Source organism: Adiantum capillus-veneris, chromosome 27 (genome assembly GCF_014529385.1).
Source record: "Adiantum capillus-veneris isolate H3 chromosome 27, ASM1452938v2, whole genome shotgun sequence".
NCBI classification, from domain to species: domain Eukaryota; kingdom Viridiplantae; phylum Streptophyta; class Polypodiopsida; order Polypodiales; family Pteridaceae; genus Adiantum; species Adiantum capillus-veneris.
The window spans coordinates 12602385-12614709 of NC_140957.1; positions in this window are offsets into that span (position 1 = coordinate 12602385).

The window sequence follows — 12325 nt, forward strand, 5'->3', positions numbered from 1 at the left end:
ACTACTAGAGAGAAAATCTCATCAAAATCTATGCCTTTCTTCTACTTGAATCCCTTAGCAACCAATCTAGCTTTATACTTAGGCTCGGGATCTTTTGTTGTGTACTTATTCTTGTACACCCATTTGCAAGGCAATGTTGTTTTCCCTCTTGCAAATCTATCAATTCTCCCAAGTTTCATTTTTCATGCTGGAGTTATACACAGATTGCATTGTCCCACTTCACGCTATCTTCCATCTCAATAGCCTCTTGGTAGTAGCAAGTAGGATCTCCACAGTCAATGACCTATAGATAATCTAACTCTGGTTGAAAATGATAAGGGGCATGAGATACACATGTAGATCTCCTCACATTCATCTATTGGACTCTCCTCTCTAAAGAGCATCATTAGCTCTCTCTAGAGCACTACTAGTGGTAGGTACATCGCTAGACGATTGAGCTACTTACGTAACTAGAATTGATGCTACGTCCTCAAATTTCACTTTGTGATAACTTCTTTCATAGTCTACCTATGCATTCATTAAAGACCACTTGTGAGCTGTGAAGGACTCTGAGATTTTGGGTGCCAGAGATGATAACCCATTTCTCCATCTACACCATATCCAATGAAGATGCATTTGTGTGACTTGGGGTCCATCTTCTTTCTAAGCTCTTTATGCACATGTGAGAACACTTCACCTCCAAATACATGTAATCTATCATAGTTAGGCTTCTTGCCTGTCCACATTGTACTAGGTGACCTTTTGATTATTTGCATTGCTATCATAACAACTTCTCCCCAAAACTCTTGAGGTAAATTTTGTGTAGATAGCATGGATGTGACTCTCTCTTGAATAGTTCTATTCATGTGCTTAGAAACTCCTTTTTGAGCAGGTTTGCATAGTTAGTAAATTATCTTGTAATGCCTTATTTTCTACAAAAGTCCATAAACTCAGTGGAGACGTACTCTCCCCCATTTTTAGTGCAAAAAGCCTTCAAGTTCTTGACTGAGTGGTTCTCAATCATAGCTAGGAGCTTTTGGAAGACACTAAAGACTTCGTCTTTCTTCTCTAAGAGGTAGACCCACACTTTTTGAGTAGAGTCATCTATGAAAGTCAACATATATAATGCCCACCCTCCCCTAGAGACTTATGCGGAATAGGTCCACATAGATCAATATGATGCCTTCTACTGAGTTGTGGAATAGTCGGCTTAGTCTTATGAATCATAAAGGAATGAAGTAGTTACAGAGTTTTGGCTATATCCTTGTGTTAAAATATTCCAATTTTAGTTTATGCAAGCATTGCATATATGGGAAACAAACTAGGCTTACCCCTTTGCCATTCGATAGAAAGTTAGGAAATCCTCTAGATTTGGATACATAGATAGAATTCTCTTTCCCACAAGAGGCATACAAGGAATTTAATGAGTTAGACTTTGGGCCTTTGAGAATGATCAACTTACCTTTTTTTATTATCCAAGAACCATTGCCAAATAGTAGTGTATCCAAGATCATCAAGTTGTCCTGCTGAAACCAAGCTCTTAGTCAGATTTGGTACATGTCTAACACCTTGCAACATGAACTCGGTACCATTACGCATACACAAATTCACATCTCCAATGCCACATATCTCAAGATGATGAGAATTACCTAGTTTAACTAAAGCATGTGTAGAAGCATAACCAGAGAACCGCTCCTTGTGAGGGGCACTTGAGTCAACGATCAAATTCTGCAGCATAAGATTTGTCAAGAGCTGATAATGCCTTTGGACTTAAATTAGAAGTGAAAACTAGTACATCATCTGACAATTGTGGCACATCAAGAACAACATCAACACGTGGAGACTCAATGACATTGAGCTCCTCTATCTTCACACTACTCTTAGGAGGTGCAAGACTTACAACAATGGCTTTACCCTTTTCTCTTTGCAGCAAACGTCAATCCTTTTTCATATGTACTTTTTTGTCACAATGGTACAATTCGATGTTCCTCGTGTCACATCCATGACTCTTGCTACGGGCATTCTTTGATCTTGAGAATGATTATGACTGCGATTGATGACCACTTTGCCACCATTGATGGTTTTTCTAGCTACTTCCACTAGCCATATACGTATTACCATGCCCACTAGTCTTAAGAGACTGACGTCGAATCTCTTCCAAGAGCAAAGCACTAGTAACATCACTGAAAACAAGCTTTCCCTGAGGTGTAAAGCTACTAATGGTAGTGTTAAATGTAACCCATGATGTGGGCAAAGAGCATAACAAAAAAATGGCTTTCATTTCATCATCAAAATTCATCCCTTCAAAAGTCAATTGTGTGAAAACACTATTGAACTCATTTAAATGCAAACTGACACTATCATATTCAAGCGTGTAAGCTTATTCATCAAAAACACTTTGTTTGATGCAGTCTTACCATCCCAAGGTCAACATAATGATTCTTATAATTCCTTTGTCGTAGTTTTATCCATAATCATAAATAAAATGGACTCACCAAGGTGTAGAAGAATAGTCACCATAGCACAAGCATCAAGCTCCTCCCACTCATCATCAGTGTAAACACTCTCTTTACGCTCTTTCAATGGCGTTTCAAGGCCCTTATTGACCAAGACATCAAGCATAGGCTGTTTCCATATTGTGAACTTTGTACCATCAACTTCTTGATATAATACTCTTCTTTCTCAGAATTTCCGGCCATGACTAACAAGAGCAAATGCAAAAGAGTGAGACTAGGAATTTATGGCAAAAATTTTGCAATTTTTTTGGAAGAGTCTCCTTTGCACATAGATCAAAAATCACAACAAGAAACTTAACAAACTAGAGGACTGGATTGAAAATTTTAGCAGTCTCTTCTGCACAGAGATGATAAAAATCTCAAGCAAAACTCAAGACAAAATCAACACATGAAGTATCAAGAGTACTCTCAGGCATAAAGTAGCATATACTACTCAAAGAAACTATCGAACGACTTCCAACTTGGTGTTAAAGCACCTACACATGTCCTATAGCAAGGCCACAAATGGGGATCTCCAGCAAACTAATCCACCTCACTCTATGTAACCCGACCCCCAGTGCTCGGCTTCAAAGAACCTCACGCAACAACCCTCACAAAAAGTTATGCAGACATGACTAGCCACAATCTCAAAAAGGGCTCTTTTGGACCAAGTCTTGAAAAACAAGCCAGAATCAACGATGTACAATGGATGTATCAACAACACAACATATCTTCAAAACATGAAGGTATCACTACAAAACCGCAGGACACATGCTCAAACAAGCGCCAATGAGATGCAATCAAAAGCACAGAAGCAACTCCCTGCGGGGAGTTTCTTCTGTGCTTTTACTCCCTGCGGGGAGTAAAACGCTCTCAATAGAGCACACACACTCTCAAGTGCTAGTCGCACATAAACCATATGCATCCAAATTCCCACTAGAGCTGCAAAGGCTATCACTACCAAAGATGCTCGTAGATTTTCTCTGTCCAAAGAACCTGTGACCATCCCTATGCATGTAGAAATTGTATCTAAGAGTTATCTTTTAGAAGTTGTCAATGGCTATGCATAAGCAATACCACATAGAACATACATCATGGCCAAACATGCATATGCCAATCCAAATCCACTCTCAAAAAATGCATTGAAATGCTGCTAATAGCAAGTTATAACTTACCTCTCAGTGTCAACAAATTGTCTCTCTGTCTCGCTCTCTACAATGCTAGAGAGCATAATAAAACCTATAGTCAATGTCGTCAAAGTTGATGCCAATGTTGAGTGTCACTCCTCTATGGAAGAGGCACCTCACCCGTGCATGTCAATGTCGAAAAAGAAGTCATCGATGTCACAAGCCAAGAAAACGTGTTGTTGATGCCAAGAATCAGAGTGTAGTGTGTGTTGTTGGGGTTAAGGCCTACGTGCCTTGACCGGTCGCCCAGGTCATGGGCGCCCGCCCACTGTTACCCTATACTTATAGTGAGTATATTGTATAAGGGGAGCTGCCACTTCACAGTCTCCCCACCCACATCGTGTGTGTGTCTCCTTCTCTCTCTCTCTCACTCTCCGTCTGTGGTGCTCCCCGATCCCCTTCAATTGGTATCAGAGCATAGGTGCGGAGGGAGCGCATGTGTGCACAGTCACGACGACAGCGGAGAGCTAGTTTCATTCCCAAAATTGCGTCCGCGCACGCGCACTTTCAAGAGTGCAAACAGGGTTTCGACTTCGGCATCGGCAAATTCAGCTTTTCGAGAGCGTTTCCACCAGACGTCCTGGCGTTTTGTCCCCCTTTCGAAGCCATTCGAGCCATCAAAAACCTCATTCGAGCTACGGTGAGGAGCTGCATTTTTCAGCCCTCTTTTGGCAGTTTATGCTGCGTTTTTGGGTCGAAACGGAGGTTTTTGACATAGCTTTCACACCCGGACTCGGATACATGTGATCCAGGAGTCTACCTTGGGGTTTTGGCACGCTCCGGACGCGCTCGTCATATCAAAATTTTAAAATTCTGAACTCTGAATTTTTTGCAGCAGCAGTTGTTTATTGTGTGTCGAGGATTCCACACATGGTTTGCTCTAAGATGTGAGAGTGATATTTGCTGCAAGTTTCCTCACAGGTGGGAGGATACGATGTATGCCTTATGTGGTTTGATGCTCGGGGAGACTAATGTGATTGCATTTTGAGCTCAGCAATGTATGCCTTGAGCATGTTTTTTGGCAGTCACAGGTAGAGCAGATATTTGTGTACTAGATTTGCAGGTGTTTGCAATGATGTATGCAAAGTGTGGAGATTGGTGCATGCATTTGGAGTGCGGTTTGATGTGCTTTGGTTGCTCATGGTTTTGAGCGTGCAGTCAGTTTGGTTACTGGTTTTGTGGCCGTTTTACTGACGAAACTCTGGCGAAATTTTCCCAGGAGTTTTATGCGCATCATTTATGCGATCTAGGTAGAGATTGCGGGTTGCACTCAGCATTTGCGTGCGGTGTTCTCTGCAGGTGGGAGATTTGTGCGTGTGTATGCATCGATACCGCACAGTGTGGGCTTGGTGATTCGCTCACGGTTTGACAGGCGTACAGTTATCTTGGCACACTCACAGGAGTGAGTATTGTGATGTATGCTTGTGTGGCTACGAGCTAGGTAGCCGGATTCGAGCACTAATGGCTTGAGGTTTTTCAGCAGGTTTCAGCTACAGGTTTACAAGTTTACAGACAGGTTTGAGGGCTTATTTGGGCGCTGAATTTTCAGCCATTGTTTCCTCTTTGCAGGTGTCCATGTATGGCTCAGTTGTAGGCTGATTTGTGACACATTTGTGACTTGTATATGCAGTTGTTTAAGAGCTGAATTTTGGGGCTGATTTGTAGCCATATTTGCAGACTTTTGTTGATGCGATTCGAGCCAGTTTAGGGCTGATTTGGTTGACATTGCGGGAGCTCTATTTTGGAGTGTGTCTCACAGGTTTTACATTGTGTTTCTGGCCATATTGGTAGACAGTTTCCAGGTGTTGTTGGTGAGGTGGTTTTGCTATCTAGCTTGCTACTTGTGCTCATGGCAGAGACAGGTGATCGATCAGATTGTGACCTCTCACAAATGCGCATGTTTGATGGGTCAGACTTTGCGGCATGGAGAGAGTGTATGCTTGATGCATTGACACAGCGAGGGTTGCATCGACCATTGAGTGGTGATGTAGGTAGACCTTCAAACATGTCTGACGATCAGTGGAAGGAGCTAGAGGAGATGGCACTATCTACACTCTCTTTGCACCTTGTGGAATCTGTATATGCTCTTGTTATGTATGAGGCTACTTCGAGAGCACTTTGGCGCAGATTACATGAAATGTATGATAGATATGAGTCATCACGGACTCGTGTGAGACATGTACATTCACGAGCACGCCGACAGGTGACATGTTGGTATTGTGGTCATTCTGGACACGTTAGACGGCACTGTTTTCGTCGTATGCGACATCGTAGGAGACATGGAAGTCTCAGAGATGTATGTAGTGATGCCATGAACTCAGTTGCTTTGACAGTTGAGGCACATGTAGTGTCGGAGTATACTAGTGACGGGGATGTCACTTTTACCTCGAGCTATGCACGAGATGCTATACATGTGGATAGTGCACTCCCTTCACAGTGGTTGCTAGACGCAGATGCTATGTTTCATGTCGCGCCGCATCGTGAATGGTTTTGTAGCTATTCTAGCGGGATGCTTGGCAGTGTACGTTTGACCGATGGATTGGTGCATGCGATAGCAGGTGCAGGAGATGTGAGACTGTCATTACCGAGTGGTGCATCTTACTTGTTACGACATGTGCGCTATGTACCAGATTTGACAGTGAGTTTGATCTCGATTGGTCAGCTTAGAGATTGTGGATGTCAGATTTCGCTACGAGAGCGAGATTTTGTGATGCATTTGGGTTCGCTAGTGATTGTGAGAGGTGCCAGGAGTGGTACAGGTTACCCATTGCATGTGGATCACGAGAGAGACGGTGTTGTCTCTGTGATCATGCAGCCAGGTAGAGAGCGAGAGAGCAGGCGAGTCTCTTTTGCTTGTGGGTTGCAGGATGCTTTGCATGGAGTGCAGAGCAGTGACCTTGTTGTGCAGGTTGCGTCTACGCATGCACAGGTAGAGCGGGACAGCTCTAGTGAGTCACAGCAGGATGAGTCATCAGAGGTGATGACAGAGATGACTCGCATGGATGCTGAGATGTCGACTATTGTGGAGTCATTTCTTGATATGCTTATGCCAGAGCTTGATGCAGATTCAGGACAAATGGATACTCTTGGTACACATGTGATATGTGGTGGGCACGAGGAGTCACTCCAGAGCTCGGAGTCAGAGTGCCATGGTCTCTATGATATGGGACAGGATTGCCATGAGTTGAGTTCTGAGTTGGAGGTGGCAGAGGTTGCCAGGGTTGCATCAATGTTTGGTGTCCTCATGTACGAGATGCTGATCTCGAGGCCCGACATAGCAGCTGTAGTGGGAGCATTTGCAGCAGGGTTGATTAGTTGTTCGATGACTGATCTCGGCATAGAGCACAGGGGAGGTTTGCAGGTATTGGACCGATACTTGCAAGAGTGCATGAGCTCTTGTAGACTCTTTGCAGAGCTTGGAGCTAGCTCTGTGTGGCTTCCGCAGCGGGATGTTTGTCTATCAGTAGAGCCAGATGCACTAGCTCATCGAGAGTCAGTGGGCATAGGTTGAGAGAATATCTCACCTTCTATTATTTGTACACTAGTAGATCTTGTTTAAAGGCACATTGGCCTTTAAGTGGGAGGTTGTTGGGGTTAAGGCCTATGTGCCTTGACCGATTGCCCAGGTCATGGGCGCCCGCCCACTGTTACAGTATAGGGGAGTATACTGTTATAGTGAGTATACTGTATAGGGGGAGCTGCCACTTCACAGTCTCCCCACCCACATCGTGTGTGTGTCTCCTTCTCTCTCTCTCACTCTCCGTCTGTGGTGCTCCCCGATCCCCTTCATGTGTTTGCCGTACTACACACAAAATCCCTCTCTCTTTCTATCGAATCCCCTTCCTCTTCTTCATCAAGAGTGTGTGTATTTGAGGCCTTCAATGGTGAAGTTGAGATGACGCTATCTCTTTCTCTTTCTCTCTCTCTACACTCTCTCTCCTCTCCTACTCAACTCAAATGCACAACTTGTCTGATAAAAATAGCTCCTGTGTTTTTTGTTTTTTTTGACATACTTGCACTTTGAATCAGCTGATGATCTCTTCTACAAGTTGTAGAGCTTGAAGCGATCTCTGTTTTTTTTATATATATATAAGTTTTGAATCAAAGTTCTATAGCTCAAGTTATGAGCAAAACATTAACATATTGTCAATCTGTCCTAAATTAAGAAACCTTCTCTTCTCTCTCTCTTTTTGAGCTCACAAAAAGCTCAATCTCTCATCCCTTTTGGCTTGTGGAGTTCAACTCCTTGCCACCTTGATACGTGCACTCTATGTGCCGAGCTCACAATGGCTCCATAGTCATGGAAGATCCGAGCTTTGATCTCTTATCAATGTGAAGCTCGTCGGGAAGAGGGAAACACTGAGAGAGAACTAGCACCGCAACCTTAGGCTCTAATACCACTTGAAAAGTGCGCGGTGCATACATAGTGCGAGTGAGAAGAAGAGCAAACACGAGCACAACATGGGTGGAGCTCTCAATGAGGATTGGGAATTTCATCACTAGTCCTTATTGTTCTGTATGACCAAAAGAATAGATAAGGTTAGTACGGTTAGTGTCATGTGTGTGGTCAGTTGACCTAGACCCTAACAATTTGCCTCCCAATTAGCCAAGTTCTATCTTTTGGTTATCCCGAAGCCTCCTGTACTCTATCCGACACAAGATCTATACATAGATTTGACCACTTTTGAAGGGAGAGACCCCTTGTAGCATGATTTTCTAATAGTGTTGGCTCGACCTTGTTGCAATGGTCTCCCGAATGCGGCTTTGGATGGATGTGCTTTGACTCCAGCTACGGTGTCTCAAGGAGCTTCTTCTGTCTTGTGTTGTGAGTACCTTGTGGTGGGGTGACAAACCACCCAAGGTGGTGGCCCTCATAGCACTTTTTTTTTTCATGTGCTTTGGTATTTTCCTATGGTTTATATTATGTAAGGCTTATGGGCTTCCTTGTTAAAAGCCCAAATCTATGGACTGATATGTGTGCCGTTATGCTCCTTGTGTGTGATATGGGGTTGATGTATTTCTTTTAGATGCTCTAATATAGTATAACTCACTCTATTTGAGTGGATATTGAATAAAATTTGATGACTAGTTTGAGTCTACAAAATGATATATGATGAGATTTTTTGTATTCCTTATGCTCTCTCTCTCTCTCTCTCTCTCTCTCTCTCTCTCTCACACACACACACACACACACACACACACACACACACACATATACATGCACGAGAGAGTTCTCTCATGCACGCATGTATATGTGTGTGTGTGTGTGTGTGTGTGTGTGTGTGTGTGAGAGAGAGAGAGAGAGAGAGAGAGAGAGAGAATTAGTTCCTTTGCATATTAAGTTTACACATTTAGTTTCTCAATAATATGATTTCTATACTATTTTTTCTCTTTCTATCTAGAGACGTATCTCCAAAAAGTAATGTAAATGGAAGGCTGTTTTAATTTTCAATTGTCTTGTTTGAGTATTATTTTAATGTGCCTTTGTGCAAGACATACACATACTACGAAGTGCTTGCTTTTTAGGAATCTACACTCTCAGAAAACCTCCACAAAATGACAAATTTGCATGCATAATATCTCCAATTATGGAAATGGAGACACAAAAGAGCCCGGATCAAAACGTTGGTGATATAAAAACACTCAAAGAGCTTTCCCAAAGGTTATGTCACCCTGTAAACACTCACCACCTCAATCGGATAAAGTGATCCAAGAGGGTGTTATCGAGGATGCCAAAGGGTTCTTTGATACCAATTGTTGGAATTAGGCTAAAAAGTTGCACACAAAGATGAAGAAAGATGAAGGATAATCTCAAGAGCACACAACACAGAAAGTAGTACTATTGCGTGTCCTCATACAAAGATGAGGCTTGCCCTAGAGAAATGCGCATATATACAAGCCGAGTGAAAAAATCTCCTAACAAAGGAAAAAAGTGCTTGAATGGTTCTAAGCATTTTCACACACATCACTACCATAATATGGTAACTCAACTGTGGAGTTCTTACTTCTTATTGGAGAGCTATGAAAAGCTATCAAATTGAATACTTCTTCATACTATATGTCGCCTCAATTTTTGAAGCGGGTCCAATAAGAGGGTATCTCATGAGATACCCTCTTGGACAACCAAAGCAAAAGATTGCTCGTCGACAGTTGGCATGCAATAAGAGAGAAGGGCATATAGTTCTCTCCTCGTAGAACTTGCCGGCGGTGATTGCGATAGCAGGAAGATCGTCTATGTTCAAGACTCCGGATGTAGCAGTAGACTCTCTCTCTCTCTCTCTCTCTCTCTCTCTCGTCTTCGTGATACTGAGCATTGGGATGCGCATCGCATCTGGTGCCAAGGAAAGAGGTGGAGAGATGTTTGTGGCGTGCAAGGCAATTTTCACACGGCATAGGTTAATTTCCAGCTTCGATATTGTATGGCAGTTTTGTCTCATTTGCCTCTCTCTATCTGTCTTCCTTCCCTCTCTCTCTATGCCATAAAGGCGCAGGTAAGGTACAACCTGAATGGGGAGAGACGGAGGTTGCAGCAGCATTGCGAAGGCACATCGGGGAGGGAGAGAGAGAGAGAGAGAGAGAGAGAGAGCGAGAGCCTGTTGCTATGGCTGTTGGAGGTGATCGGAGACGAAGGCAGAGAGACAAGGAATCATGACACTGAAAGTGGTAGTGGGAAGCGCAGAGAGAGAGAGAGAGAGAGAGAGAGAGTCTGAGTGCAGGGGCCGTCGGATAGAAGTAAAGCACGCGAGGGCGAGGAGCAACCAGAGGCGGTCATGGCTAAGGGCAGGAGCGGGCTCTGCATATGCGGACAGGGGCACAGAGTCTTCTTTTGCTTCAAATTAGCAGATTCGGAAAGGGATCTCCTGGACAAATTAACTCATTTTGGAGAATAGACCCAAATAAATAATAGGGGATTCAATTGATTTAAAGGAAAGTAAGCTGAGAATCAAGGTCGATTCTGCTGCAGCTTGCAATTTGTTGAAATTTGAAAATTGAGGCTGCCCGTGCGTGGCAGTCGAGGAGCAGTTCAACCTCAGTTCACTGCCGCTGCAGGACAGAAGGGAGGGCATCCCGCTTGCAGCATGTGGAGGAGAGAGAAGGCGAGCGTATTCGAATGCAGCATGCGAAAGCAGGATTTGCATTTTTTTTCCATCAGACGTGAAGCTTTCTCGAGCTGAAGTGGTTACGAGGGTAGTTATAGGGTTTGAATTGAACCGGTGGGGGTTCAAAACTTGAAATTCCTTTTGTAAGGGTAGTGAAGCTTTCACCTGAGAGGAGGTGGGAAGGAATCTCAAAGAGCATCTCACGCACTAATAATGAATAAAATAAAAGTAGAGCCAGTAGTAGGAGAATAGACCCAAATATGTCTATGTAATTTGAACAAGTGTTTGAAATTTGAAACATAGCCATAATAAGGTAAATGCAAATAAACCTTTAATGATAGCCTTTTTACAAAGGTAGGAATTTTCTTGGATTAAATTCTTTATGCAATTTACCTTATAATTGTATCTACAAGGATACACCAGATAAATCGCAAAGTGCTCCATTTATCAATGTTACCTACCTTCAATCTCACGTTCACAAGAAGATTTAGAAATTTTCTCATGTAAGAAAACAGAATCTTTTCCAGTGTTTTTCTTACAATGATTAACATCATGAGCTTATGCTCGAGAGGCACCGCATACCTAGCTAGGTAATAGGTACGATTGGGGACAGGGGACCGTCGGCCCCCCCACCGGGCCGGCGGTTCCCTGCCCCCAATCGTACCTAGCTAGGTTTGCAGTGCCTCCCTTACAGAAGCTCACGATGTTGAGGTAAGTCATAATGTGGGAATTATTATGAGAATTTGTCCAAAACTTCTTGTGATTGGCTTGAATCTCATGTTTCAGCCATATTTAACGCTTAGCCCTTTAACCACTCTAGGGGTATTACATGACTAGCCATGCCGTATCACGATGCAAATAATAACAAAAATGATTCTTCCGCACATATGAAGGTATGTGGTGCTAACACAACAGAAACTACCTTGGATTGTAGATTTTACAAAAGATTGGCTTGTAGTTTATACATGGTTTGGACAAGGTTGGCGGGTTGTTGTGGCAATGATTCCCATATATAAGCTCTTCCTTGGGAAGATTGAATGAGGGTGTGTATGCTTGATACCCACTACTGGAACCTCAACATCCTCACCTGTGTTTATAAATAAGAGCGCATTTGCACGGGGTAGTGTTTACCTCTGCCAGACTGAAAAGCAGTCCTTTCGCACGCACTACCAAGGTTGGCAGTGTAGAACCTTGCTCACCAATATCCACTTTGCCAATTTTGGCAAAGTTGAGATTTCATTCTTTGTTTTGATCGGTGGCGCTTAGCAAAGTTGGCTATGGCAAGTGCACAAAGGCATTTAAAAGGTGGTGCCACAATATCAAAATTATGTAGGCTAGATAATTTTGAATATAATTGTTAATTTCTCTTTGTTAAACGTTTGAATATAATTGTTAATTTCTCTTTGTGAAAAGGATTGACGCATATACACAAGAAGATTTAGAAATTTTCTCATGTAAGAAAACGGAATCTTCTCCAGTGTTTTTCTTACGATGAATAACACCATTAGCTTCTGCTCGAGAAGCATCACGTACCTAGCTAGGTACGATTGGGGGCAAGGGACCC